The sequence below is a fragment of the Tenrec ecaudatus genome, chromosome 4 (genome assembly GCF_050624435.1).
Source record: "Tenrec ecaudatus isolate mTenEca1 chromosome 4, mTenEca1.hap1, whole genome shotgun sequence".
Taxonomy (NCBI): Eukaryota; Metazoa; Chordata; class Mammalia; order Afrosoricida; family Tenrecidae; genus Tenrec; species Tenrec ecaudatus.
In genome coordinates, this window is record NC_134533.1 from 4,927,245 (window position 1) to 4,954,987 (window position 27,743).

Sequence of the window (27,743 nt, forward strand, 5' to 3'; positions counted from 1 at the left end):
CATCAAAGAACAAAAATCATATCATTGTGAATGAGGGGGAGTGTGGAGCGGGGACCCAAAGCCCATCTGTAGGCGGCTGGTCTTGGTTTCTTGAGTGCATGCTGACAGGTTCCCCCAATCCGCCCCCCAACCTACCCACCCACACACATCGAATGGGATGCCTAGTTCATTAGCATACATGGAATGTCTTTGTGTGATTAAATTTAGAGGGTCTGGCTTTTGTTTTATTTTGCCTCAAGGGCTTCCTCTTTCCCTGCCTCCTCCTCCTCCTCTTCCTTTTCTCACTGCAAACAAAATATTGCTTAAGTTTTGCTTTATCTACTAACCTGTTAGCGGATCCCTATCTGGTCTTCAAAAACACCAAACCAAACCCACTGCCTTCGAGTCCCTGTGGGCTCTCAGCGGCCCTACAGGGCAGGATCGAACCACCCCCGTGGGGTTCCGAGACTGTCACTCTTCCTAGGAGAAGGAAGCCACCTCTTTCTCCCACCGAGCGGCTGGTGCTTTTGAACCGCTGACCTTGCAGTTAGCAGCCCGACGCGGAAGCCCTGCACCACCAGGACGCCCCGTCAGCAAAAAGAAAAAAACATACTCTCTCCCAGAACTCCCAGGGACTGGATCATATTCCTACACATCCACCGCCGTCAGGAGAAGCGACCCTCAAAAAGTACCACGATAGCCGTCTGGTGGGGGGCAGTGCCACGCGGCAAGGTCACCATAGTTGTGCGTGGCTTTTAGGTTGTTATCAGGGGCTGTGCAGTCAGCTCCGTCGCCCAGGGACCCCTGTGCCACAGGACGGACCGCTGCCCGAGCCCGGGACATCCTCACCATGGATGGTTCTTGTGCCCGAACCCCTGTGGCAGCCCCGATGTCCATCCGTCTCCTCTACCTTCTCTGTCTCGCTGCCCCTCCACTTCACCCGGCACGATGTCCTTCCCCAGGGACCTGTCTCTCCTGGTAGCACGTCCAAAGCACCTGAGACGTGGCTTCGCCATCCTTGCCTCTAAGGAGCACCCTGGCTTCTTCCAACACCGATTTGTTGGCTTGTTTGGGTTTTTTTGGTCGGCAATCCATGGCTTTCAATGAAGGGATACGAAGGAGCCTGGTGGCACAGCGGGATAAGCACCTGACTTCCAACCAAGACGTCAGTGGTTTGAATCCACCAGCTTCCCCACAGAGTCAGGTGTGGCTGAGTGCTTCGCCTGTGCCCCACGGGGTCTCGGTGAGCAGTGTGGCCCAGCAGCTGCAGGTGTGCTGGTCTGACGGAGGCGCTGGTGAACGTTCACTGATAGCCGTGAAGACCAAAGCCCCACCCACAGCCGTCAAGTGGAGTCCAACTCACAGCAACCCCGCGGGACAGAGAAGTGGCCCCTGGGGACCCCGGGGGTGCCATCTTTACGGGAGCCAGCTGCCTCGTCTTTCTTCTGAGGAGCGGCCGGTGGGCTTGAACCGTAGGCCTTTCAGTGAGCAGCCAAGCCTGAAGCAGGGTGCCATCAAAAGTGAAAACGGAAACAAAAATAAGCCTGCCGCCACCAAGTGGATTCTCACGCAGTGACCCCCACGTGGGAAATCTGGACGGTCCATCTCTATGGACACATACAGTCTCACCTTCTGCCCCTGGCGTGGCTGGTGGCTCCTAACCGCCAACCTCTTGGTTAGCACTCCAGGGCTTAACCCGCTGCACCATCAGGACCCCTAAACGTGTCCTCACCAGGGCTCCTAAAAGATGTGAGCCAGTGGATCCCGCCGAGTCGACCCCGACTCAGCAATGGAGAAGCAAGCCCAGGGTCCCGACAAACAGGGTCTGCGGTTGCCCCTGGAGTGGAGAGAGGCCAGCCGCCTCCAAGTGAGGGGGCGGGGGTCCCCACTTAATGGTCCTACCCACCCCCTCCCGTGTAACCAACAATAGGTCTGTGTCCAGAAGTGTCTTTAAAGGCTGGACTGTGGCCGCAGACGCTGAGACTCACTCACAGCCTCGCTCTGCAGAGAGGACCTGTCTCCTCCAACCACCCAGAGCCAGGCTGCTTTGCAGGGGCCGGGACAGGAGGTCTCCGTGGGCCGATGCCCCCTCTAAGGGCCCTTTGGAGGAGGGTGCGGAGCTTTCCTCTACCGAGAGCTCTTCGGTATGGACAACATCATTCTCGGGCCGTCCTGCCCCAACCTCTAGTGTAGCGGTTACACGTGGGGCCTCTGAGTGCAAGGTCAGTGTTTAGAAACCATCAGCCACTCCTTGGGAGACCTACGAGGCTCTCTGCTCCAGGCAAGAGGAGCCCTGCAGGTGTCGTGGTTACACACTGGGCTGCGATCCTCGTGGTCTGCAGTTCAAAACCAGCAGCTGTGCCTCAGAGCAAAGACTGGCCTTTCTAGTCCCGTCAACAGTTACCGTCCCAGAAACTCCCAGGAGTTCACTAGGGTCGGCACTGACACCATGGCGGTGCGTTCACCCGGTAAAGAGTCACAGTCCCGGAAACTGTCCTGTAAGGTTGCTGTGAGCTGGCAGTGAGTTTTCGGAGAGAGTATGATGACTGAGGAGACCTGGTGGCGAAGTGGGGTACGTGTCAGACTTGTAACCGCAAGGCCAGCCATTCAGAACCGCCAGCTGCTCTGAGGGAGAACGAAGAGGCTTTCTACTCCCGTAAAGAGCTGACAGCCTCAGAAACCCGCAGGGACAGTTCGACCCTGTCCTATAGGGTCGCGTGAGGACCGGCCCAGGAGGCCACCGGGGTTGCTTGTCCCAGTGGCTAGGCCGGCCAGTTCCTGGGCCTCCCTCCCGCAGCCTGATCTCGCTCCAAGCTGCGGCGGCGGGGTGCTGGGTTTAATTTATAGGAGGAGGCCCTTAAAGCACGCAGTCCTTGGCGAGGCGGTGACAACACCCATAAAGCCCGCATTTAACCCGTCTGAATGGGGGCTAGATTTACTGTCTGGGCCAGACGGCATTTGTGTCCCCAAGTCATCTCGCGGCACATTGGCCACTAAAGACCTCGACAGAAGACGGGCGCGGCACAAAGGACGTAAATCTTAAAAGGAACTTAGTCGTGGAGTTTCAGACGCTGACCGGATAGAAACCCACCGCGGCCCCGGGCGGAACCGGCCGCTCGATTTGCAGGGCGGTGACGGATCAGAGGGACGTGTTCTCGGGGCGCTTTAAATGTGTGTTTGATGGACCCGCCCGCCGGGCGGGGCCCGGGGGCACACACACAGGCCGCAAAGATGGTGGCCCTCAGAGCCGTCGCTGGGACAAGGCTACATTGTTGGCACGATGCTTGTCTCTTCTCTTTTGCGCCGGACGGAAAGCATGATGTGATGGGCAGTGTCCACTGCCCTGCCCACACTGGGCGGCCGGCCGGCGGCCTTGATGGGACTCACCATTGAGGACGAAGCGCTGGGGTAGGTTGGGGGGGGTGGGGACAAGGAAGAGACCAGGGCCCCGGCCAGCTGGGAAGGGTCTGATTCCAAGCCCCACGCTATGTCTGAGCTTCCCCACGCACCAGGGTGGAGGGGGGCAGGCGGCAGGAGGGGCTGGACCTGCCCCCCCCCCACCGGCCTGCAAGAGGAGGGGGCTTGCCTTTCAGAGACAAGAAAGGGGAAGGGGGTCCTCGGCAGCCTCAGGGGGTCTCCTGACAGATTCAATGTGGCCCCTCTCGTGTCTGGCCCCTGACCACCCTCAGCCAGAGGCAGAAAAACTCCTCGTTCTTGGGAAAGCACGGCGTGGTACGCTCCTCGCCCCCGGGAGCCAGGCCGGGGAGCTGTGGGTGCATCTGAAGGATGTGCAGAATTGTGGCAACACCAGGAGAACACCAAGCCCAGCTGTCTTGCAGGAAGCACGGCCGGAGCTCTCCTCGGAAGCAAGGATGGGGAGCCTTCATCTCACGTACTTCGGACAGGCTCTCAGGAGAGACCAGCCGGGCATCGCGCTCGGCAGAGGGCAGCGACAGGGACAGAGGCCCTCGACCAGATGGACGGACTGTGGCTGCAACCGTGGGCTCAAACGGAACGACCCTGGTGAGGCCGGCGCAGGACCGGGCATCTTTCCCTCTGCTGCGCATGGCGACCGACTTGACAGCACCCAAGAACATGACTCCCTCGGGAAGAACCTGCTGGGTCAGTTGCCCAGAGCAACCCTTGGGCACCGAGTTGGTCCCAAGTGCGCCTGGCAGAACTCAGCGGTCTGTGCCCTCTGTTTGAGGGCGCCGCGGGTGGCAGAGGTTGAGAAACGCACATACCCGGCTTTGCCAATGGCAACGTTGTGGGTGGGGCTGACGGGCGGATGGTGCGTGCCTGGCTTCCTCTATTCAAAGGTGGGCGGTCTCTCAACCTGGGTGGAACAAGACTCCAACCCTCCACACCTCACCCCTGAGACCTGACATGCCCCTGGGCCATCCAGTCCTATGGTTGAGCCAAGCCCATCCTGCCTGAGCCAAGCCCATGGTGATACCCATGTCTGAAAGCTCATGGCAGAGCCATGGCCCAGGGATCTGGGTAGACTCCCTGGTCAACTAGGCAAGGTTGCCTACCTGAGCCTATCTGTGGGGCCCTGTGGGGCCAACACAGAGCAGCACCCATGGGAGTTGTTAGCTTGCTGTGTGCCCACGTTCCAATGCCCCCCTCCACCAACCGTCCCCAGCCAGCACAGGGAGGGGCTGAGTGAATAGGGCCAGAGGGGGCGAGGATGAAGGGAGAGAAATGGATGCTGGCCTGCTCAGCCTGGAGGTGGGCGTCCCCCTGGGGCTTTGCCACTGCTCCCTGAGATATCCCCGGGGCAGCTGGGCGGAAAGAGACCTCACAGATCCACAGCCCCCACCTCCTGGTTCCCCAGCCCTATGTGCCCTCTGCCCCTCAAGGGTGCCAGGGCTCAGTGCCCAGAGCAGGTGGCCATGTAGCAGAAGGGCCCAAATAAAAACTACTGAAGCTGCCTGGTTCAAAGCAGGGAGAAAGCTCAGACCTCACTGGCTGGTGTGGGGAAGGAGAGGGGTCGCCGGCAGACAGCTGAGTGGCACCGTCGACAGACGTTAAAGACGTCCTACTCTCTGAGACGGCCAGAAGGACAAACCTATCCGTCTCCGAAGAGGTAGGGCCAGAACGCTCCCCAGAGGCCAGCATGGCCGGCTTCATCTCACGCACTTCGGACGTGTCCTTGGAAAAGGGCCTCCTGCTTGGCGAGGGGGAGGGGTGTTCCGCAAGATGGGGGGACCCAGCAGCTGTACACGTGGACTCCAATGTCGCAGCAACAGTGAGAAGGTGGTGCTGGACCAGGCGGTGGGTCCTTCTGCCAGACACGGGGTCACAAGGGGTCAGTCAGAGCTGCCTGGATGGCCCCTAACAAGGACAACACTAACAAGGGGCCCTGTGGAGGAAAGGCCTGGCCACAAGCCTCCATAAAGACCAGAGGCAGGGAGCCCGGATGGAGGAGCTCCAGTGTGTGACCACGTCGGAATCGACGAGAAGGAAGGATTTCTCACTGGGGTGGGGGACTGAGGGATGCCCCAGGCTCCACTGCCCAGGCTAATCTGTGAATGGACCTCCGGGCTGGTGAGGAGCTTCACTGGGTGCCACCGTTGGCCAGGCCCTGAGGACCAATGAAGCGCACCCGCCTGCCCCCTTCCCCCAGGCCCCAGTTTCCCTACCTGTGCAGGGTAGGCGGTCCAGGTCTCCTGCCCTCAAGGAACTGACCCCTTGACATCCAGCCGGACGTGCCGGCATGGAATAAGAACAAAGAAGAGCCAGGATGAGAAAGAGAGAAAAACAAACCACTCACCGTCAGGGATTCGATTCCGACTCACAGAACCCTATAGGAACTAGCGGAGCTGCCCCTGCGAGCGTCGGAGACTGTGCTGACTCTTTACAGCAGGGCCTCGTCCTTGTCTCAGGGGGCAGCTGGGAGCTTTGAACCCCTGGCCCTGTGGTCAGCAGCCCAGCGTGGAGCCTGCAGTGCCACAGGGTTCCTTGAGGAGAAAAATGAAAGAAGGGGACGGGTCTGCGTGTTGGTTTGGTTTCAAGTGCTGGAACCCGCCCTGGGCTCATAGTGGCGATGCTGACCACAGGTCAGCAGTTCAAAACCACCAGGTGCTCCCTGGGAGGACGATGGGGCTTTCTACTCCTGTAAAGAGTTAGTCTTGGAAATCCGCAGGGGCCGTCCTGCCCTGTCCCGCAGGGTGGCGGTGAGAGGGCAGTGAGTTCGGCCGTTGGTGTTTGATAACCCACCTTGAGCTGTCAAACGCCCCAGGCACGGACGCTGAGCAAAGCCAACCCTGCAAAGACCAATACTGTACGGGACGCGGCTGTCAAAGAAGTAGATGATGATTTTCACATGAAATAACCTGAGTGATGACTGCAGAGATGCTGTGGTGAGGGAGGGCGCGGAGAAACAATAATGAAGTAAGATTTATATTTATATTTTTATTTCTTTAAGTCATTTCATTGGGGCCTCTTACAGCTCTTATCACCATCCACCCATCCATCCATCCATCCATTCATCCATCCATCCATCCATCCATCCATCCATCCATCCATCCATCCATCCATCCATCCATTGTGTCCAGCACCTTTGTACATACGCTGCCATTATTTTCAAAACATTCAAGATTTATATTTTTAAAAGCTCTACAGACATCAATCCACAGGGCCCCTACAGAGATCACATTGTGAGTAAGAGCGACCCTATCGGACAGGGCAGAAGTGCCCCTGTGGGCAGCTTCTGAGACTGCCACCCTCTGCAGGAGTAGAAAGCCCCGTCTTTCTCCCGAGGAGCTACGGGTGGTTTTGAACTGCTGACCTTGCGGCGAGAGACAGAGACGGAAGGAAGACGACGGAGGCAGATGCGAGCTGGGAAACAAGCACCAGGTTTGCCAGGGCACCCGGACGCTGGGGCAGGGGCTGAGCCAACTCCTCCCTCCACAGAGCCTCAGCAGGAAGGGGCATAGCTGACACCGGGATTTGAACTTGTTGCCTCTAGGACGGCGAGCACCAATGTATGCGACCCCGTGAGCATCAGCGTGGAACTCTTTCCCACCGTGTTTCCAGTGGCCGATTTTGGCGAAGTGGATCACCAGGCCTTTCTTCTGAGGCACATCCTAGAGCACTCGAACCACCAGCCAAGTGCACTCACCCTGTGTACCGCTAACTACCCCCACCCTCACCCCCACCCCAAGGAGTCCCTTCTTTAAAGGCACCTGCTTTTCAGAGCTCTGTTCCAGCAGCCCCAGAATTGTCCTGGACTCCCCTGGTTCCCCCAGTCATCCTTCCCCACCCTCTGCCTGCCATGACCTTCCTGCTCCAGGTCCACCTGGAGGACCCCCGAAGTCAGCCCCGGTTCCCCTTTCCATGCCCCACCCTGACCACTTGGTGCCTCTTAGACCTGCCTCCTTCTGGGTCCATGTCTTAGTCAGTTGTGGAGAAATACCTGCAGCTTGCAGGGCCTGGGATGCTGAACTGGGCGGCTCGGGAAGGGGTCTCGTTGTCCCTGCCCAGCAGAAAGGCAGTGGTCCCAGATGAGCCCCGTGGCTCCTGGCTGGTGCTATCTGCCCACACCTGCCTGGACCCTGCTGCCAATGGGACTGAAAGGGACACACAGGTTATGTGCCGGTAGGTGTTTTCACTCCCAGAGCTACGGTCTCAGAATCCCACAGGGGCAGCTCTCCCCGGTCCAGTAGGGCAGCTCGGAGTTAGAATCGACTCGATGTCCGTGAATTTGAGCTTGGACTCATTATGATGATGATTATTTTCATCACGGCGGCTGTGTTTGTTTTTATTTCCTTCCTTTTCAGACCTCTGTGTTGTGATCTGGGCGGATTGGCTCTCCAGTCAACAATCCCACTGAATTCCTTTCGGTGACTCGGGTCCCCCTCCCTGGGGTCACTGCCTCCCCACCTCCCCCTGTTCTTCCCGTGCCCCTGCCTTCTGTGTTTCCTCCCTACCCGGTGCTGCTGCTGCCCCTGCGGTCTGGCCGAGGAGTGGGCACCACCCTGGCAGCACCCTCTGAGCCGAGGTCTGTGAGTGATTCTGCATGACTTGCGTTGAGGAGGCAGTGCAGGGGTTAAAGGGATGGACCTAGGGGCCAGACACGCCCAGTTCAAATCCTGGCTCGGTCCCTCCTAGAGGCCAGAACGTGGGTCTGCCTTTTCATGTTGCCCAGTCTCAGTTTCCCTCATCTGTAAAATGGGCCCGAGGCTGTGTGCCCCAGCAGCCCCTGGGGCAGGCCCACATCTATGACATTACGTACATGCAAGTGGCGCTGGCACAGTACCTGGAGTTGGATAGGCTCTGGGTCCAGGCCAGGGACCGGCCGACCCCGTGGTGCATGGGGTGCAGGCAGCCCTAGGGGGTGGAGGGGAAATCCGCAGCCCCCAGGCTGAGAGGTGGACATGCTGGTCAGTAGGAAGATGCAGGTACCCACCCACACCCACACCCATGCCGGCCAGGATCAAGGGCAGCTATAGAGTGATCACCCTCCATTGGTCACCAGCTCCTCACCCTTTGGAAAAACTCGCTCTCCTCTGCGTGGCGTCTGCCAGCTCCCTATGGGAAAAGAACCTCCCAGCGCCTTAGAAACCCACCCGGAGCTTTGGGAACCTCGACGCACCCACATTCACGCCCCTGACAGCGCCTCCCGGGTTGCAGGCGGCTCGCAAGTCACAGCCAAACTGGGCCACCCTGTCCACCCCCCGGAATCAGATTTAAGGAGATGAAAACCTTCCAACAGAAGCTCTGCCTGAATCCCTAAGCTCTGCCAGCCCCTGGGGGGTGGGGGGATGCCGTCGCTCCCGCAGCTGCCGGGAGCCCCCCCTTCCGGATGGACACTCGGTGCCTCGTTATTCTTCGGCACTGCGTAGTATTCCACGGCACATGTGTACAACGTGCGCTTGGGTATTCCTCCCCCCACCGGCACAGGCCATTTCCAGGGCTCTGATGCTGGGGACAGCGCTGAGATGAACACGGCGCATAGAGAGCCGCTCGTGTCTCGCTCCCGGTTTCTTTAGAGTGTCTGCCAAGCAGGGAGATGTCAAGTTCAAACAGCAGGCCATTTGGGGAGAGACACGGGGGGCTTGAGAACAAATGAGCTCTGAGGAGGACAGAGAGTGGGTGGGGGTGCCGGCCAGGCTGCTGAACAGAGTCTGTAGGTTTTTCAGGAGCCCCTGCCCAAGTGGAAGAGACAGGCAGGCTCAGAGAGCCTCACGCAGAGACCCTCGGCTCTCCCCACTGTGGTTGTGGATGGCAGGGAGGGGGCGCAGGGAGGGTGGGAGCGGGAAGATCAGCCTGATCAGGAGGCACTGGTCCTGTGAGCTGAATGACAGTGTTGTCTTCCATGAGCCACCAGGGAATGCGGGTGGGAGATCCTCTTGGGTTCCAGACCCCTGTCTGCAGCCAAGGCTGGGCTTGTCTCAGAGCCGCCGGGCTAAAGGTTGGCACATGGACCATCCAGGAGACAGACCGTGCCACAGGCACGCGTGGGAAACGACACGGCCACGGCTGGCGTTGCACCTCCCGGCTTCCTCTGGGGTGGGGAGAGATGCCCAAAGGTCGTTTGTCTTCAAGCCTCCGTGTCCAACTTGACATCGGGTTGGGGGATGGAAGAGGGGGGCAGGGTGGGCCAGGTACCCCCGCGGAACATCACTCATCAGCCTCACACAGGCCCTTCATCTCGCCCCAAACTCACCCTGTGGCCATGCGAAGATTTATGGAAACTCCAAGAGGGCTCATTTGCTTTCTCCCAGACCCATCTGAAAACAGTGAGCCAAGGCGCGCGCGCGTGTGTGTGTGTGTGTGTGTGTGTGTGTGTGTGTGTGTTGGGGAGGGGATGGTGAGGGCTTGGTCCTTCCCTGTCATTCCTGGAAGTGTCCAGAAACTATGCACTTGGAAGCTCATTCTTTCCTGGCATGGGGGGGGGGGGGCGGCGCAGAGATTGAAATGCAGGGAGCCTTTGCTCCCAGAACGGGCCCCTTCGGGGACCCTTGTGAGCAGGCAGGTGCAACATTAGAAGAAAGCATGAGAATAAGGTGAGGGGCAACACACCCCAAGGATCAGCCGGCTTGGGGAAGGGAGGCGACGTTTGAGTGGCCCTTTCCAGAACGACAAGAATGTTATCCTTGGATAAGTGCTGACCTGCCTTCGTATGTTTAATCTTCACACACACACACTCAAGCACACACACACACACACACACACTCACTGCCCTCGAGTCAATTCTGACCCATCAAGATCATGTAGGACAAATACAGGGACCCGTGTGGGTTTCCAACGCTGTAACTCTTCACGGGAGTAGAAAGCCTCATCTTTTTCCTTCAGAGCCACCAGTGGTTTCAAACTGCCGACTTTGCGGTTAGCGGCCCAATGCATAACCACCACGAGGCCAGGGCTCCTTCTAACACAAAAATGAATAAGAAAGGGAGGTGATAAAGACGCGAGCAAATGGCATCACTGAGCAATTCACAAAAGGAGAGCGGGAGCCATACTAATAAGTGAAGAAATACAAACAAATGTCTTTGTTGGGGGGCCTTGCATAGGACAGAAACATGGCCCAGCCTCTACTCAAGCACCCCCTCAATGCAAGAATACTTCTTCTGTTAAATTGGCATTCTATGATGCTCACCCTCCCGACACAACCGCTGAAGACAAAGTGGGTGAATAAGCAAATGTGGTGAAGAAAGCTGATGGAGCCCGGCTATCAAAAGATATAGCATCTGGGGTCTTAAAGACTTGAAGGTAAACAAGCGGCCATCTAGCTCAGAAGCAACAAAGCCCACATAGAAGAACACACCAGCCTGTGTGATCATGTGGTTCCGAAGGGATCAGTTATCAGGCATCAAAGAACAAACCATATCATTGGGTGCACACCTCCATGATACAATCGCTGAGGACAAATGTGTGCATAAGCAAATGTGGCGAAGAAAGCTGATAGTGCCCGGCTAGCAAAAGATATAGCGTCTGGGATCTTAAAGGCTTGAAGGTAAACAAGCGGCCATCTAGCTCAGAAGCAGCAAAGCCCACATGGAAGAAGTACACCAGCCTGTGCGATCATGAGGTGTCGAAGGGATCAGGTATAAGGTATCATCAGAAAAAAATAATCTTACCATAGTGAATGAAGGTGGGGGGCGGGGGGTGCAGAGTGGAGACCCAAAGCCCATTTGCCGGCCACTGGAGATTCCCTCACAGAGGGGTCTAGGGGAGGAGATGAGTCAGTCAGGGTGCAATGTAGCACTGGTGAAAAATACAGCTTTCCTCTAGTTCCTAAATACTCCCTGCCCCCCACCCCCTCTATCATGATCCAAATTCTACCTTGCAAGTCTGGCTAGACCAGAGGATGTACACTGGTGCAGATAGGAGCTAGAGGTACAGGGAATCCAGGGAGGATGATCCCTTCAGGACCAGGGGTGTGAGTCGTGATACTGGGAGGTAGAGGGAGAGTGGGTTGGAAAGAGGGAACCAATTACAAGGATCTACATGTGACCTCCTCCCTGGAGGACAGACAACAGAAAGGGGGGTAAAGGGAGACGTCGGACAGAGCAAGATATGACAAAATAATAATTTATAAAGTATCAGGGTTCATGAGGGAGGGGGAATGGGGAGGGAGGGGAGAAAATGAGGACCTGGTGCAAAGGGCTTAAGTGGAGAGCAAACGCTTTGAGAATGATGAGGGCAATGAATGTACAGATGTGCTTTACACAATTGATGTATGTATGGATTGTGATAAGGGTTGTATGAGCCCCTAATAAAACGTTAAAAAGAAATGTGGCCCAGCCCTGCACCCTGTTAGGATCCCCATAAGTCTGAGTCTATTGTTTCAGGAATTAACTTAAAACATACTCTGGTTGTCAAGGATTTGGTCTCGCTTGGCTCCATAATCAGTGGCCTGTTGCACTAGGGAAATGTACTACACAAGACCTCTTTAGAGTGTTGAAGCGTGTGGTGGTTACATAATCTGGTGTCCATTTGAGAGGATTGTGAGTGAAGGGGTGGGGTCTGGCCTTCCAACCATGATATAACCACTGAGGCCTCTGGGTGGGCCTGGCCTTCTCCTGAGAATTCTGGGAACTCCAGTATTTCCTCTTCGGAGGCGGGAGACATGTGTCTGCCTTGGTGACGCTCTACTGAGAAGATACATGACGCTCTGCCCTGGGAGCTGGAGAAGCCACATGGACCTACCGTGATACACCCAGACCTCTGGAGCCGGAGAAACCACGTCGAGACCCTGCCAGTGCTGAGATGCTTACAACGCCACTGGATCACAAGACTTCCCACCCACTGACCTGTGATCTTCCTGCATTCAGCATCATTGCATGTCTTTCATGAGTCTGGAGAAGATTTTATAGTTGGTAGCGGACATGTGGGCTAATATTGGACTTATGGACTTGATCTGGACTGGACTGGGGCATTTTCTCAATATTCAATTGCTCTTGTATATGAAGCCCTGTCTTCTTCACACACGAGGCTCTCTGAATTTGTTTCTCTGGTCTACCCTAACACAAAGCGCAGGGATGTTACCGTGAGGACGAAGGTGTGCCTGACTCGAGCCGTGGCGTGTCCTCCTATGCACGTCCTCCATCACCTCCTGCGCACGTGGAGGCCGGACACGGAATGAAGAAGCCTGAAGAAGAGTCGGTGCGTTTGAACCGTGGCGCCGGAGGGGATACTCAAAGTGCCACGACTGCTGAAAGGACCAGCAGGTCTGTCTTGGAAGAAGTATGGCCAGAGTCTCCTGAGAGGTGAGGATGGTGGGGCTGCTTCATCTGACATGCTTTGCACCTGTTGTCAGGAGAGGCCAGGTGCTGGAGACCGGCACCACGTTTGGCACAGAGAAGAAGGTCCTCACGGAGCTGGACGGGCACTGTGGCTGGAACGAGGGCTCGGGCATGAGAACAGCTTTGGGGACAGCGGTTGAAACTGACACCGTGGCCCCCAACAACATGCCAAGCCGATGCCGATTTACGGCGATTCCATCTGGGTCAGAGGGGAACTGAGCCCCCCAGAGGTTCCAGCAGCTGGTCTTTCAGAAGAAGATCGGCAAACCTTTCTTCTGAAGGATTCCTGGGGGAAGTCAAACCGCCCATTTTAGTTCAAGCAGAGGTTCTCAACCTGTGGGTCACAACCCTTTTGGGGGGTCAGTGACCCTTTCACAGGCATGTTAGACAGGGTTCTCTAGAGAAACAAACCAGAACGTTAATATTTTTAAAAATTATTTTATTGGGGGCTCATATAACTCTTATCACAGTCCATACATACATCAATTGTGTAAAGCACATCTGTACATTCATTGCCCTCATCATTCTCAAAACATTTGCTCTTCACTTAAGCCACTGGCATCAGGTCCTCATTTTTCCCCTCCCTCCCCGCTCCCCACTCCTTCACGAACCCTTGATAATTTATAAATTATTATTTTGTCATGTCTTGCCCTGTCCGATGTCTCCCTTCACCCACTTTTCTGTTGTCCGTTCCCAGGGAGGAGGTCACATGTAAATCCTTGTAATCGGTTCCCTCTTTCCAACCCACTCTCCCTTTACCCTCCATGTATGACTACTCTCACCACTGGTCCTAAAGGGATCGTCTGCCCTGGATTCCCTGTGTTTCCAGTTCCTATCTGTACCAGTGTACATCCTCTGGTCTAGCCAGATTTGTAAGGTAGAATTGGGATCATGATAGTGGGGTCGGGGGGAGGGGAGCATTTAGGAACTAGAGGAAAGTTGTATGTTTCATCATTGCTACAGTGCACCCTGACTGGCTCATCTCCTCCCCAATAATTATATATATGATTATTATATTGTATATATTATATATAACATAAGAAATAAACAGTTAATTAAATTATAAAGCAGTACAAATGGCTCAGTGCAACTCACTCCCGTGGACAGTTGTGAGACCCTAGCAGTCCTTCACATCTTGAGGGCTGCCGGGTAGTGCTCTGTAGAGAGATTCAGGCTTTCCCGGGCACAGGCAGCAAACAGCAAGGCAGGTCACCAACAGTCAGCCAGATGACAGGGTCCGACAGTCCACAGCTCAAGATATGTACGCTCCAATAGTGTGGCGAAGCAGGTCTTGAAGGAACCTCAAATTACAGTGACATAGTCCACAGGTCAGGTGTCCCACAGGTAGTGTAGCTTGCAAATTGAGGCACAGAACAAGCAAGGCAGCCGCACACTGGTCCGATTATCAAAGAGCAAGAGACAAGAAAGGCAAGGCTCGCCGAGCCATTTATCTCTCCACCCTTCAATTAATCCCACATGTGTTAACCAGCCAGGTTGCCACAATGAACGTTAACTATCTCATCAGGGGTTGCCCAATTCATCACGGCAGCAAAATGACAGTGATGAAGTAGGAATGGAAGTAATTTGATGGCTGGGGGTCACCCCCACACGAGGCATGGTGTGAAAGGGCCGTGGCACGAGGAAGGTGGAGAACCGCTGAGCTAGAGGCTGAGTGCTGAGCCATTTGTGTCACCCGTGCCTCCAGCTGACAACAGGTTGCTGCTGTCAACGAGTGCTGTCAGGTTGGTCTGGTTCACAACCAAACAGAAAGAACCCTGCCTCCTCCTCCACCATCTTCACAGCCGTTGTCATGAGAACTGCCTCAATGAAGGGCTTCTCTTGTTCGTTGACCCGGAGCCTTCGCAAACATGATGTCCTTCTCTGGGAATCGGTCCCTCCTGGTAACATGCCCACCGTGTACAAGAGGAAGTCTCACGGTCACCACTCTGGACGAGCTTCTTCAAGACAGATGTGCGCATCAAAGCACAGGCAATGGGTACATGTTGGCATCTACTGCATTGGCAAACATGCAAAGGAATTGGCAACACTAAGTTTGTGGGATTTGGCGAACCCAGGCGCGGGTGGTAGGATCTAATATGCCACCCTCCTGCATAAGAGCATTTGGGCAGCATGTTTCAAACTCTCAGACCTGGGCACAGTTTGGGGCCGAGAAATCCCACTTTTAGGAATTCAAAGGAGTGCACAGAGGTCGGGTTCAGGGGAACCTAAGTCCTGTCTAACTGAGCTGCTCCTAGGAGAATGTGAATGGTGCCCCTCTCACTGTCTCCGAGATGCGCTTGTCCCTTGGCGGCAGTCCTCACCGGGCACCAACCTTTCATCCCAGGAGCTGTGGACATGACTGTTGCCCCTGCCAGCCAGGGTGTGAGCTCCTGGCCTGGTGGCTGCAGAGAGTTGCCCTCCAGTCCAGGAGGAGCCTCACCAGGGCCAAACTTGGGGTTCAGGTCAGGAATAAAGTCTGGGCAGTGAGGCTGCCTTGGGGAGGAGGGAATTCCCTCACTGTGGTATTAAGTACAAGTGGACCTCAGTTTCCTTCCAGTGCTGGCACCCCCAAAGCACACACATGCCCCAGAACCCACAGCAAGTCCACACGGCTAGTCTCCAGGCACCTCTGCCCTAGAGAAGCCGAAAAGGGAGTCAGAGAATCAGAACTGGAAGGTCCCAGGAAGAGCAGGGCGCACGGCTTGATAGATTGGGGAAGTGCCCTGACCATGGGTGGGTGCTGGGGTTAGCATTAGAGCCTCTTATCCCCCAAGCCCCTCCTTGCATCTCAAGCTGTTCTCTGGAGGTCACGAGCTACCCAGCTGTTACGTAAGGTGAGGATTCAAAGTCAAACCCATTCGAGGCCAGCAGGCTCCCTGGAACAAGGAGCCCTGGAAGCCGAGCCGGAGGCGGTGACTCTTACTGTGGTCTCTGACTACAGGTAGGTCTTAAAAAGGAGAGAGAAAGGGAAGGGCAGCCCAGGGGCCCAGCAAAGGTAAGGTCTCAGGTAAGCTCAGCCCAAGACCCCGGATCGCAATACTCACCAGTGAAACAAGACAGGAGCCAGCATCCCATATCCAGCATCGATCTGTCCGTCGGTCCACGGCCATGAGCCTCAGGTGGCAGGATGTCACCACATTCACTCAATGCACATCCCTGCACTCTCCAACAGGGTGTCCAGCCCCCAGGGAACCCAAACTCACATTCTTTTGGGGCTCTGTGTGGGTCTGGTTGGGTTCACAGAACTATATGGGGGTGCTGGTTGGCACCTGTGTCCTCGTGATCTCAGTTGGGATTTGAGGAGGACCAGGAACAGCGAAGTAGGCACCTGTACACACTTGAGTCCAAACTCAGTGCCGTCGAGTCAATGCCAACTCATAGCGAGTCTACAGGACAGCGTAGAGGTGTCCCCGTGAGCTCTGACATGCTAACTCTTTAGGGGAGCAGAAAGCCTGGACTTTCTCTTGCAGTGCAGCTGGTGGGTTTGAACTGCTGACCTTGCGGTTATCAGCCCAATGCAGAACCACGATGCCTCCTGGGTGCCTATCTGGGGTTGTTGTTGATGTTGGGTGCCATCGAGTGGGCTCCAGCCCATAGCGGCCCTGTGCAGGACAGGACGCAAGACTTCCTGGTCCTGGCCGCCCTCCCCATGGTTCCTGTGCCCGAGCCCAGTCCTGCAGCCACTGTGTCCGTCCATCTCGCTGAGGGTCTCCCTCACTTTTTGCTGCCCTTCCGCTTTACCAAGCATGACGTCCTTCTCTGTGATAAGGTGGCTATGAAGTCCTCATGGACGCGGAGTCAGCAAATGCCACACGAGGCTTGTTCGACCTCAGCTGGAAATGTCCACTCTCTGCAGGTACACGCGGCCACCGGTGACCGGGAAAGCGCTGGGAGCAGCATTTCCATGAATCTTTGAGAAACAGGGACCAACAGACACACACAGAGAGAATGTGTGTGTGTTAGTTCAAGGACTTGGCTTATGTGATGGCTGGGAGATGGACTCCAAACCCACAGGGCAGGGCAGCAGGCTGGGGCTCTGCAGGAGGACATGCCGCTGCCTTGAGACAGGATCTTTCTGCGGGAGATCCCGTCACGCTTAGGACCCTCCCCTGAGCGGGTGGCTATTTAACACAGTCATTGGGCACATGCCCTCACCCTGCCTGTCACTTCAAAGAAACCCAGTGGCAGTGTCCATTGCCGTGAGCAAATGCCAGGTGCCGTGCAGAGATCAGCATGACGGAGAGCATCTCCAGTGGAGGTAGGGGGGGACATCAGCAGGTGAGCTTTGGGAGTCACGTCACAGGGTATAGACCATCATTTAGAAGCGGTGCATAGGCCATTCCTTGGTGAGCCAACATCTTCCAAGAGTAACTAAACTCCATCACAAGTGCAGTGATTTCAGTGACGGCATGTACTCCACAGAAAGTACTGGTGAAGCTGCCGGTGTCAAGTCTGGGTGCTGTATCAAAGAGGTATTCTCAGCTACCTGGAAGGATGTTAAAAACTATACCCTGAAGTCATCTTAGCCCGCCTGCCCAGGCATGATGCTGCTTCAACACCACTCTCTGTGGGATCAAATTAAAATACATACTTGAAAGATGAGGTAGAAACTCTCTGGGGCGATGCGTTTGTTCACAAGCGAGGGGGCCATGGTCCTACAGCTGCACCCATGCCATCAGTAGCAATGAATCGTAAATGTGGAAGCTGTGTTTTACTGTGTGTGCTCCCAAAAACATAACATCGGGAAAACCTTCCCTTCTCAACTAAAAAAACGACCTTCGCCTGATTAGATAAGGCCCACTCCCTGTATCAAGGGTAGTCTACTTAAGGCCCTGCCTCTAAGCATACCTTCGTAGCAGCGCGAGGTGTAGTGTGCATCCTTGGATGGCTGTGTCCCATCGTCTCACCGCCACCGCGGGCCTGTCCGCGTGCCATCCCGCGGCAGCCGGCGGGTGGCTGTGGAGCTGGAAGCCGTGCGGTGCTGCGCCTGGCATTTCAAGCACCAGCACAGTCCGCGGACAGCGTGATCCTTCCTTCTCAGAACAGAAGGAGGATTCTTTCAAAGAGAATGCCTCAAAAGGGGGAGTGGGGGAGAGGAGAGCGGGAAGGGAGAGAAGGAGAGAAGAGCATGGGGCAGGAAGGAAGACAGGAACGGTGATGGACAGATGGATGACGAGTGGGCGAGTCGGAAGCAGGAAAGAGGAAGAGAGGAGGGAAGGAGGAAATGAAGGAAGGGCAAAAAGGAGAGATGGATGGATGGATGAATGGATGAAGGGATGGGTGAAGGGATGGATGAGGGATGGATGGATGGATGGATGGATGGATGAAGGGATGAGTGAAGGGATGGATGAGGGATGGATGGATGGATGGATGGATGAAGGGATGGGTGAAGGGATGGATGGATGGATGGATGGATGGATGGATGGATGGATGGATGGATGGATGGATGAAGGGATGGGTGAAGGGATGGATGGATGGATGGATGGATGGATGGATGGATGGATGGATGGATGACAGGTGGTCAAGTAGACAGAAGAGGAGGGAAGGGCAGAGAGGAACAGATTGATGACAAAGGACGAGGGGTCCACAAGAATGAGAAGGCGAAGGGAGAGGGATGTGTAGGTGACTAGTGGGTGGGTGAGCAGATGGATGGATGGAGTATAAGAAAGAAAGGAAAGATGGGTGGGCGGGTGTTCCGTGGGCCCGTGGAAAGAGGAGGGCGAGAGGAAGGGAAAGAAGAGAGAAGACACAGATGGATAGGTGGGTGATGGAGCACAGGTAGGTGAATAAGGAGAAAGAAGCAGGCCACTCTGCAGGCGACGGCGACTGACCTTGTAGCCTCCTCTGGTGCTGTAGGGTCCACCCAGGATCAACCCCACATTGTATCTCGACACAATCATGGACGGCGAGCCCCTGGGCCGTGTCTCTTTTGAATGTTCATGCACGACATTCCAAAGACAGCAGCTCACCCCGCACTCGAGCCCTGGGGAGAAAGGCTTAGCTGGGTTTCCATGCCAGGACGGGGGCTGCACACGCCATAAGAGCCCTGGTGCAAGTCCATCTGTAGAGACCTGTGAGGACAAGCACTCCTGAGACTCACAGGTGCTGGCAGTCTGTCCAGAGCAGACACTGGGCCCAGTGTGGACGGCTCCCAGCTTCCACGCGACAGAACGGCTGGATGGCAAGCAGGTGTCTTCGGCGAGGGGAAAGAAAGCATGGGCACTGTGGAAGCCACGGGGCATTTGGGGCCCAAGACCGGCCAGAAGACCACCACCACCCCCTTGCTGACTGTGGACCACGCTGATAAATGTATCTGTGTTTCCTGTTTCCCGCTCAGCGCCTCGTCATAACGTGGGACATCCCCTGCTGCTCCCAGTGCACTCGCAGGATCGGGTCCTCTTCCGCTCCCTACCCCTCCTTCCCCTCAAAGCCCCCTGGACAGCCGCGTTTAAGTTTATGATGATGAAGCAAAGGCTAAACAAGAAAGAAGAAGGGAGCGGGGAAGAGGGAGGGAAAGGAGAGCTGGACAGACAGACAGACGGGTGATGGCTGAGTGACTAAAAGAGGGGAGCAAGGGAAAGATGGATGTGGGTGAGTCTGGGGAAAGAAAGCGGGAGAAAGGGGGGCCACCGAGAAGGAGCTGGCAGCCCCCATCCACATGGGTGGGAAAACACTGTCTCTAGCTCAGAAACCTGGACACCTTCGCCCGCCCGCCCTCCCTCCCCCCGCCTGCCCGGCCGGCCACCACACCAGTCTTAATGACATCTGTCTTCGGCAGCTCTCTCTGAATGAAACGAAACACCCCCGCCCGCCCCCCCTGGAAAAGCCTGCACTTGCCCGACCGCGCTTTCTGCCCCTCGAAGCAGATTGCGAGACAGATGATTGCATTGTTCTGGCCCATTTCCATCTGAAAACTGCCGCCGTGGGGGCCACCAGGGTCCCCGTGACGGCCTGGGCACCGTGGAGCCACGTGGGGTGGCGGCCCTCGCCCTCCGCCCGCTGCCCCCCACCCCATCCCCGCCCCCGGCCGTTCCCTCGGAAGAGGAAAGGGAGCCGCAGACAAAGGTGGGGGCACAAATTAAGGCCTGGCTTCTTCAGCACAGGCGGCCGGGGGTTCTCTTTTTTTCTCTGCCCAGCTGTCAGAGGGTCAGGGCGGGGGGCCCCCGTGATGCATGTGCCGTGTTTTCAAAAGAAGGAGGTAGGGGCCGGCTGCCCCGAATATTCTGGCCGCCGCCACGGCACTGGGGACATTATCTCGGGCCAGTGGGCTCGGAGCAAGTCAAGTGTGGCAGCGTGGACAGGGGGGGCAGGAACCCCCACTGGTGCTGTCAGATCCACTGGAAGCACACTTGTTATTGGCATGTGGGGGCGGTGGGCTGGGGGCTGTCCCCAAGTTGGCCCCCTCCCCCTGGCCGGCTGGTTGGCTCAAGCTGGGTGGTCGCACAGGGTGTGGGGACAAGCCCTGGTCTCACTCCTCCTTTCAGGCCCTTCCCCGGCCCTGGGGGTGTCCAGCCCCTTGGTTTCTGCTTCCAGCTTAGAGAACACCTGTAGGTGTGTGCCGTCACTATAGAAGCTTCTGGGAACAAACGCCAGAGACACGGAGGAAGCCCAGCAAGATGCACTGGGTGGGGGCGACGGGCAGACTGGCCTCCCCAGGAAAGGTGAGTTGGTGGTACCGCCGCCAGCTCCATAGCTCTGAAGGGGGTGGGGGCTGAGCAAGTGTCTCAGGAAGGATGCAGACCGTGGATGCACTCGGCTGCAGGCCGGAAGAGTGGAGGCTCCGTGGAAGAAAGGCCCGGCTTCTTGCCAGCACGGTTGCCTCTGTTGTGGCTATTGTCATGAGGTCCTGAAGTGGGGGTCAACCCACCTCCATGGCAGTAGGGACCCCTTCAGCCAGCCAACTCTCCCCACCCCCATCCCACTGGGCTCCGAGGGAATACGGACAAATACCGAGTCTCCTTGACCTTGAACTCTTCCACGTGAATCGGCCAAAGGTTTACAGAGAAGCTCCATTTTCTAACAAATTGCCGATACCTGCTTTGTTTTAGACCGGGTTAACTAGAGAGAAACAAATCCAGAGACACTCATGTACGTATTAAGAGAAAGCTTTCTAGATCAAAGAGCAATTGTATCCTGAGAAAAACATCCCAGCCCAGCCCACATCGAGTCCATAAGTCCGATATTAGCCCAGTCTATAAATTCCTCTTCAGACTCACACAGCACATGCAATGAAGCTGAATGCAGGAAGATCGCAGGCCGGTGGATGAAAAGTCTTGTGGATCCAGTGACGGTGGAAGCATCTGAGCACCACGGGTCTCCACGTGGCTCCTCCACATGACTCCACGGGTCTTGTCAACAAGAGGGTGACAGCAGAGAGAGTGACCCACCTCTTCTGATGGGAGAAGAGAGGAGATTCCTGGGATCCTCATGAGGTCACACCCACAAGGCTAGACTCCACCCCCTCACTCTTAATACCCTCAAGTTGACACGAGATGGTGGAACTGCCACAATGACCATCCCCACAGTGAAACAGTCTTCCCACACCTGCCTGGACCCTGCTGCCAATGGGACTGAAAGGGACACACAGGTTATGTGCCGGTAGGTGTTTTCACTCCCAGAGCTACGGTCTCAGAATCCCACAGGGGCAGCTCTCCCCGGTCCAGTAGGGCAGCTCGGAGTTAGAATCGACTCGATGTCCGTGAATTTGAGCTTGGACTCATTATGATGATGATTATTTTCATCACGGCGGCTGTGTTTGTTTTTATTTCCTTCCTTTTCAGACCTCTGTGTTGTGATCTGGGCGGATTGGCTCTCCAGTCAACAATCCCACTGAATTCCTTTCGGTGACTCGGGTCCCCCTCCCTGGGGTCACTGCCTCCCCACCTCCCCCTGTTCTTCCCGTGCCCCTGCCTTCTGTGTTTCCTCCCTACCCGGTGCTGCTGCTGCCCCTGCGGTCTGGCCGAGGAGTGGGCACCACCCTGGCAGCACCCTCTGAGCCGAGGTCTGTGAGTGATTCTGCATGACTTGCGTTGAGGAGGCAGTGCAGGGGTTAAAGGGATGGACCTAGGGGCCAGACACGCCCAGTTCAAATCCTGGCTCGGTCCCTCCTAGAGGCCAGAACGTGGGTCTGCCTTTTCATGTTGCCCAGTCTCAGTTTCCCTCATCTGTAAAATGGGCCCGAGGCTGTGTGCCCCAGCAGCCCCTGGGGCAGGCCCACATCTATGACATTACGTACATGCAAGTGGCGCTGGCACAGTACCTGGAGTTGGATAGGCTCTGGGTCCAGGCCAGGGACCGGCCGACCCCGTGGTGCATGGGGTGCAGGCAGCCCTAGGGGGTGGAGGGGAAATCCGCAGCCCCCAGGCTGAGAGGTGGACATGCTGGTCAGTAGGAAGATGCAGGTACCCACCCACACCCACACCCATGCCGGCCAGGATCAAGGGCAGCTATAGAGTGATCACCCTCCATTGGTCACCAGCTCCTCACCCTTTGGAAAAACTCGCTCTCCTCTGCGTGGCGTCTGCCAGCTCCCTATGGGAAAAGAACCTCCCAGCGCCTTAGAAACCCACCCGGAGCTTTGGGAACCTCGACGCACCCACATTCACGCCCCTGACAGCGCCTCCCGGGTTGCAGGCGGCTCGCAAGTCACAGCCAAACTGGGCCACCCTGTCCACCCCCCGGAATCAGATTTAAGGAGATGAAAACCTTCCAACAGAAGCTCTGCCTGAATCCCTAAGCTCTGCCAGCCCCTGGGGGGTGGGGGGATGCCGTCGCTCCCGCAGCTGCCGGGAGCCCCCCCTTCCGGATGGACACTCGGTGCCTCGTTATTCTTCGGCACTGCGTAGTATTCCACGGCACATGTGTACAACGTGCGCTTGGGTATTCCTCCCCCCACCGGCACAGGCCATTTCCAGGGCTCTGATGCTGGGGACAGCGCTGAGATGAACACGGCGCATAGAGAGCCGCTCGTGTCTCGCTCCCGGTTTCTTTAGAGTGTCTGCCAAGCAGGGAGATGTCAAGTTCAAACAGCAGGCCATTTGGGGAGAGACACGGGGGGCTTGAGAACAAATGAGCTCTGAGGAGGACAGAGAGTGGGTGGGGGTGCCGGCCAGGCTGCTGAACAGAGTCTGTAGGTTTTTCAGGAGCCCCTGCCCAAGTGGAAGAGACAGGCAGGCTCAGAGAGCCTCACGCAGAGACCCTCGGCTCTCCCCACTGTGGTTGTGGATGGCAGGGAGGGGGCGCAGGGAGGGTGGGAGCGGGAAGATCAGCCTGATCAGGAGGCACTGGTCCTGTGAGCTGAATGACAGTGTTGTCTTCCATGAGCCACCAGGGAATGCGGGTGGGAGATCCTCTTGGGTTCCAGACCCCTGTCTGCAGCCAAGGCTGGGCTTGTCTCAGAGCCGCCGGGCTAAAGGTTGGCACATGGACCATCCAGGAGACAGACCGTGCCACAGGCACGCGTGGGAAACGACACGGCCACGGCTGGCGTTGCACCTCCCGGCTTCCTCTGGGGTGGGGAGAGATGCCCAAAGGTCGTTTGTCTTCAAGCCTCCGTGTCCAACTTGACATCGGGTTGGGGGATGGAAGAGGGGGGCAGGGTGGGCCAGGTACCCCCGCGGAACATCACTCATCAGCCTCACACAGGCCCTTCATCTCGCCCCAAACTCACCCTGTGGCCATGCGAAGATTTATGGAAACTCCAAGAGGGCTCATTTGCTTTCTCCCAGACCCATCTGAAAACAGTGAGCCAAGGCGCGCGCGCGTGTGTGTGTGTGTGTGTGTGTGTGTGTGTGTGTGTGTTGGGGAGGGGATGGTGAGGGCTTGGTCCTTCCCTGTCATTCCTGGAAGTGTCCAGAAACTATGCACTTGGAAGCTCATTCTTTCCTGGCATGGGGGGGGGGGGGCGGCGCAGAGATTGAAATGCAGGGAGCCTTTGCTCCCAGAACGGGCCCCTTCGGGGACCCTTGTGAGCAGGCAGGTGCAACATTAGAAGAAAGCATGAGAATAAGGTGAGGGGCAACACACCCCAAGGATCAGCCGGCTTGGGGAAGGGAGGCGACGTTTGAGTGGCCCTTTCCAGAACGACAAGAATGTTATCCTTGGATAAGTGCTGACCTGCCTTCGTATGTTTAATCTTCACACACACACACTCAAGCACACACACACACACACACACACTCACTGCCCTCGAGTCAATTCTGACCCATCAAGATCATGTAGGACAAATACAGGGACCCGTGTGGGTTTCCAACGCTGTAACTCTTCACGGGAGTAGAAAGCCTCATCTTTTTCCTTCAGAGCCACCAGTGGTTTCAAACTGCCGACTTTGCGGTTAGCGGCCCAATGCATAACCACCACGAGGCCAGGGCTCCTTCTAACACAAAAATGAATAAGAAAGGGAGGTGATAAAGACGCGAGCAAATGGCATCACTGAGCAATTCACAAAAGGAGAGCGGGAGCCATACTAATAAGTGAAGAAATACAAACAAATGTCTTTGTTGGGGGGCCTTGCATAGGACAGAAACATGGCCCAGCCTCTACTCAAGCACCCCCTCAATGCAAGAATACTTCTTCTGTTAAATTGGCATTCTATGATGCTCACCCTCCCGACACAACCGCTGAAGACAAAGTGGGTGAATAAGCAAATGTGGTGAAGAAAGCTGATGGAGCCCGGCTATCAAAAGATATAGCATCTGGGGTCTTAAAGACTTGAAGGTAAACAAGCGGCCATCTAGCTCAGAAGCAACAAAGCCCACATAGAAGAACACACCAGCCTGTGTGATCATGTGGTTCCGAAGGGATCAGTTATCAGGCATCAAAGAACAAACCATATCATTGGGTGCACACCTCCATGATACAATCGCTGAGGACAAATGTGTGCATAAGCAAATGTGGCGAAGAAAGCTGATAGTGCCCGGCTAGCAAAAGATATAGCGTCTGGGATCTTAAAGGCTTGAAGGTAAACAAGCGGCCATCTAGCTCAGAAGCAGCAAAGCCCACATGGAAGAAGTACACCAGCCTGTGCGATCATGAGGTGTCGAAGGGATCAGGTATAAGGTATCATCAGAAAAAAATAATCTTACCATAGTGAATGAAGGTGGGGGGCGGGGGGTGCAGAGTGGAGACCCAAAGCCCATTTGCCGGCCACTGGAGATTCCCTCACAGAGGGGTCTAGGGGAGGAGATGAGTCAGTCAGGGTGCAATGTAGCACTGGTGAAAAATACAGCTTTCCTCTAGTTCCTAAATACTCCCTGCCCCCCACCCCCTCTATCATGATCCAAATTCTACCTTGCAAGTCTGGCTAGACCAGAGGATGTACACTGGTGCAGATAGGAGCTAGAGGTACAGGGAATCCAGGGAGGATGATCCCTTCAGGACCAGGGGTGTGAGTCGTGATACTGGGAGGTAGAGGGAGAGTGGGTTGGAAAGAGGGAACCAATTACAAGGATCTACATGTGACCTCCTCCCTGGAGGACAGACAACAGAAAGGGGGGTAAAGGGAGACGTCGGACAGAGCAAGATATGACAAAATAATAATTTATAAAGTATCAGGGTTCATGAGGGAGGGGGAATGGGGAGGGAGGGGAGAAAATGAGGACCTGGTGCAAAGGGCTTAAGTGGAGAGCAAACGCTTTGAGAATGATGAGGGCAATGAATGTACAGATGTGCTTTACACAATTGATGTATGTATGGATTGTGATAAGGGTTGTATGAGCCCCTAATAAAACGTTAAAAAGAAATGTGGCCCAGCCCTGCACCCTGTTAGGATCCCCATAAGTCTGAGTCTATTGTTTCAGGAATTAACTTAAAACATACTCTGGTTGTCAAGGATTTGGTCTCGCTTGGCTCCATAATCAGTGGCCTGTTGCACTAGGGAAATGTACTACACAAGACCTCTTTAGAGTGTTGAAGCGTGTGGTGGTTACATAATCTGGTGTCCATTTGAGAGGATTGTGAGTGAAGGGGTGGGGTCTGGCCTTCCAACCATGATATAACCACTGAGGCCTCTGGGTGGGCCTGGCCTTCTCCTGAGAATTCTGGGAACTCCAGTATTTCCTCTTCGGAGGCGGGAGACATGTGTCTGCCTTGGTGACGCTCTACTGAGAAGATACATGACGCTCTGCCCTGGGAGCTGGAGAAGCCACATGGACCTACCGTGATACACCCAGACCTCTGGAGCCGGAGAAACCACGTCGAGACCCTGCCAGTGCTGAGATGCTTACAACGCCACTGGATCACAAGACTTCCCACCCACTGACCTGTGATCTTCCTGCATTCAGCATCATTGCATGTCTTTCATGAGTCTGGAGAAGATTTTATAGTTGGTAGCGGACATGTGGGCTAATATTGGACTTATGGACTTGATCTGGACTGGACTGGGGCATTTTCTCAATATTCAATTGCTCTTGTATATGAAGCCCTGTCTTCTTCACACACGAGGCTCTCTGAATTTGTTTCTCTGGTCTACCCTAACACAAAGCGCAGGGATGTTACCGTGAGGACGAAGGTGTGCCTGACTCGAGCCGTGGCGTGTCCTCCTATGCACGTCCTCCATCACCTCCTGCGCACGTGGAGGCCGGACACGGAATGAAGAAGCCTGAAGAAGAGTCGGTGCGTTTGAACCGTGGCGCCGGAGGGGATACTCAAAGTGCCACGACTGCTGAAAGGACCAGCAGGTCTGTCTTGGAAGAAGTATGGCCAGAGTCTCCTGAGAGGTGAGGATGGTGGGGCTGCTTCATCTGACATGCTTTGCACCTGTTGTCAGGAGAGGCCAGGTGCTGGAGACCGGCACCACGTTTGGCACAGAGAAGAAGGTCCTCACGGAGCTGGACGGGCACTGTGGCTGGAACGAGGGCTCGGGCATGAGAACAGCTTTGGGGACAGCGGTTGAAACTGACACCGTGGCCCCCAACAACATGCCAAGCCGATGCCGATTTACGGCGATTCCATCTGGGTCAGAGGGGAACTGAGCCCCCCAGAGGTTCCAGCAGCTGGTCTTTCAGAAGAAGATCGGCAAACCTTTCTTCTGAAGGATTCCTGGGGGAAGTCAAACCGCCCATTTTAGTTCAAGCAGAGGTTCTCAACCTGTGGGTCACAACCCTTTTGGGGGGTCAGTGACCCTTTCACAGGCATGTTAGACAGGGTTCTCTAGAGAAACAAACCAGAACGTTAATATTTTTAAAAATTATTTTATTGGGGGCTCATATAACTCTTATCACAGTCCATACATACATCAATTGTGTAAAGCACATCTGTACATTCATTGCCCTCATCATTCTCAAAACATTTGCTCTTCACTTAAGCCACTGGCATCAGGTCCTCATTTTTCCCCTCCCTCCCCGCTCCCCACTCCTTCACGAACCCTTGATAATTTATAAATTATTATTTTGTCATGTCTTGCCCTGTCCGATGTCTCCCTTCACCCACTTTTCTGTTGTCCGTTCCCAGGGAGGAGGTCACATGTAAATCCTTGTAATCGGTTCCCTCTTTCCAACCCACTCTCCCTTTACCCTCCATGTATGACTACTCTCACCACTGGTCCTAAAGGGATCGTCTGCCCTGGATTCCCTGTGTTTCCAGTTCCTATCTGTACCAGTGTACATCCTCTGGTCTAGCCAGATTTGTAAGGTAGAATTGGGATCATGATAGTGGGGTCGGGGGGAGGGGAGCATTTAGGAACTAGAGGAAAGTTGTATGTTTCATCATTGCTACAGTGCACCCTGACTGGCTCATCTCCTCCCCAATAATTATATATATGATTATTATATTGTATATATTATATATAACATAAGAAATAAACAGTTAATTAAATTATAAAGCAGTACAAATGGCTCAGTGCAACTCACTCCCGTGGACAGTTGTGAGACCCTAGCAGTCCTTCACATCTTGAGGGCTGCCGGGTAGTGCTCTGTAGAGAGATTCAGGCTTTCCCGGGCACAGGCAGCAAACAGCAAGGCAGGTCACCAACAGTCAGCCAGATGACAGGGTCCGACAGTCCACAGCTCAAGA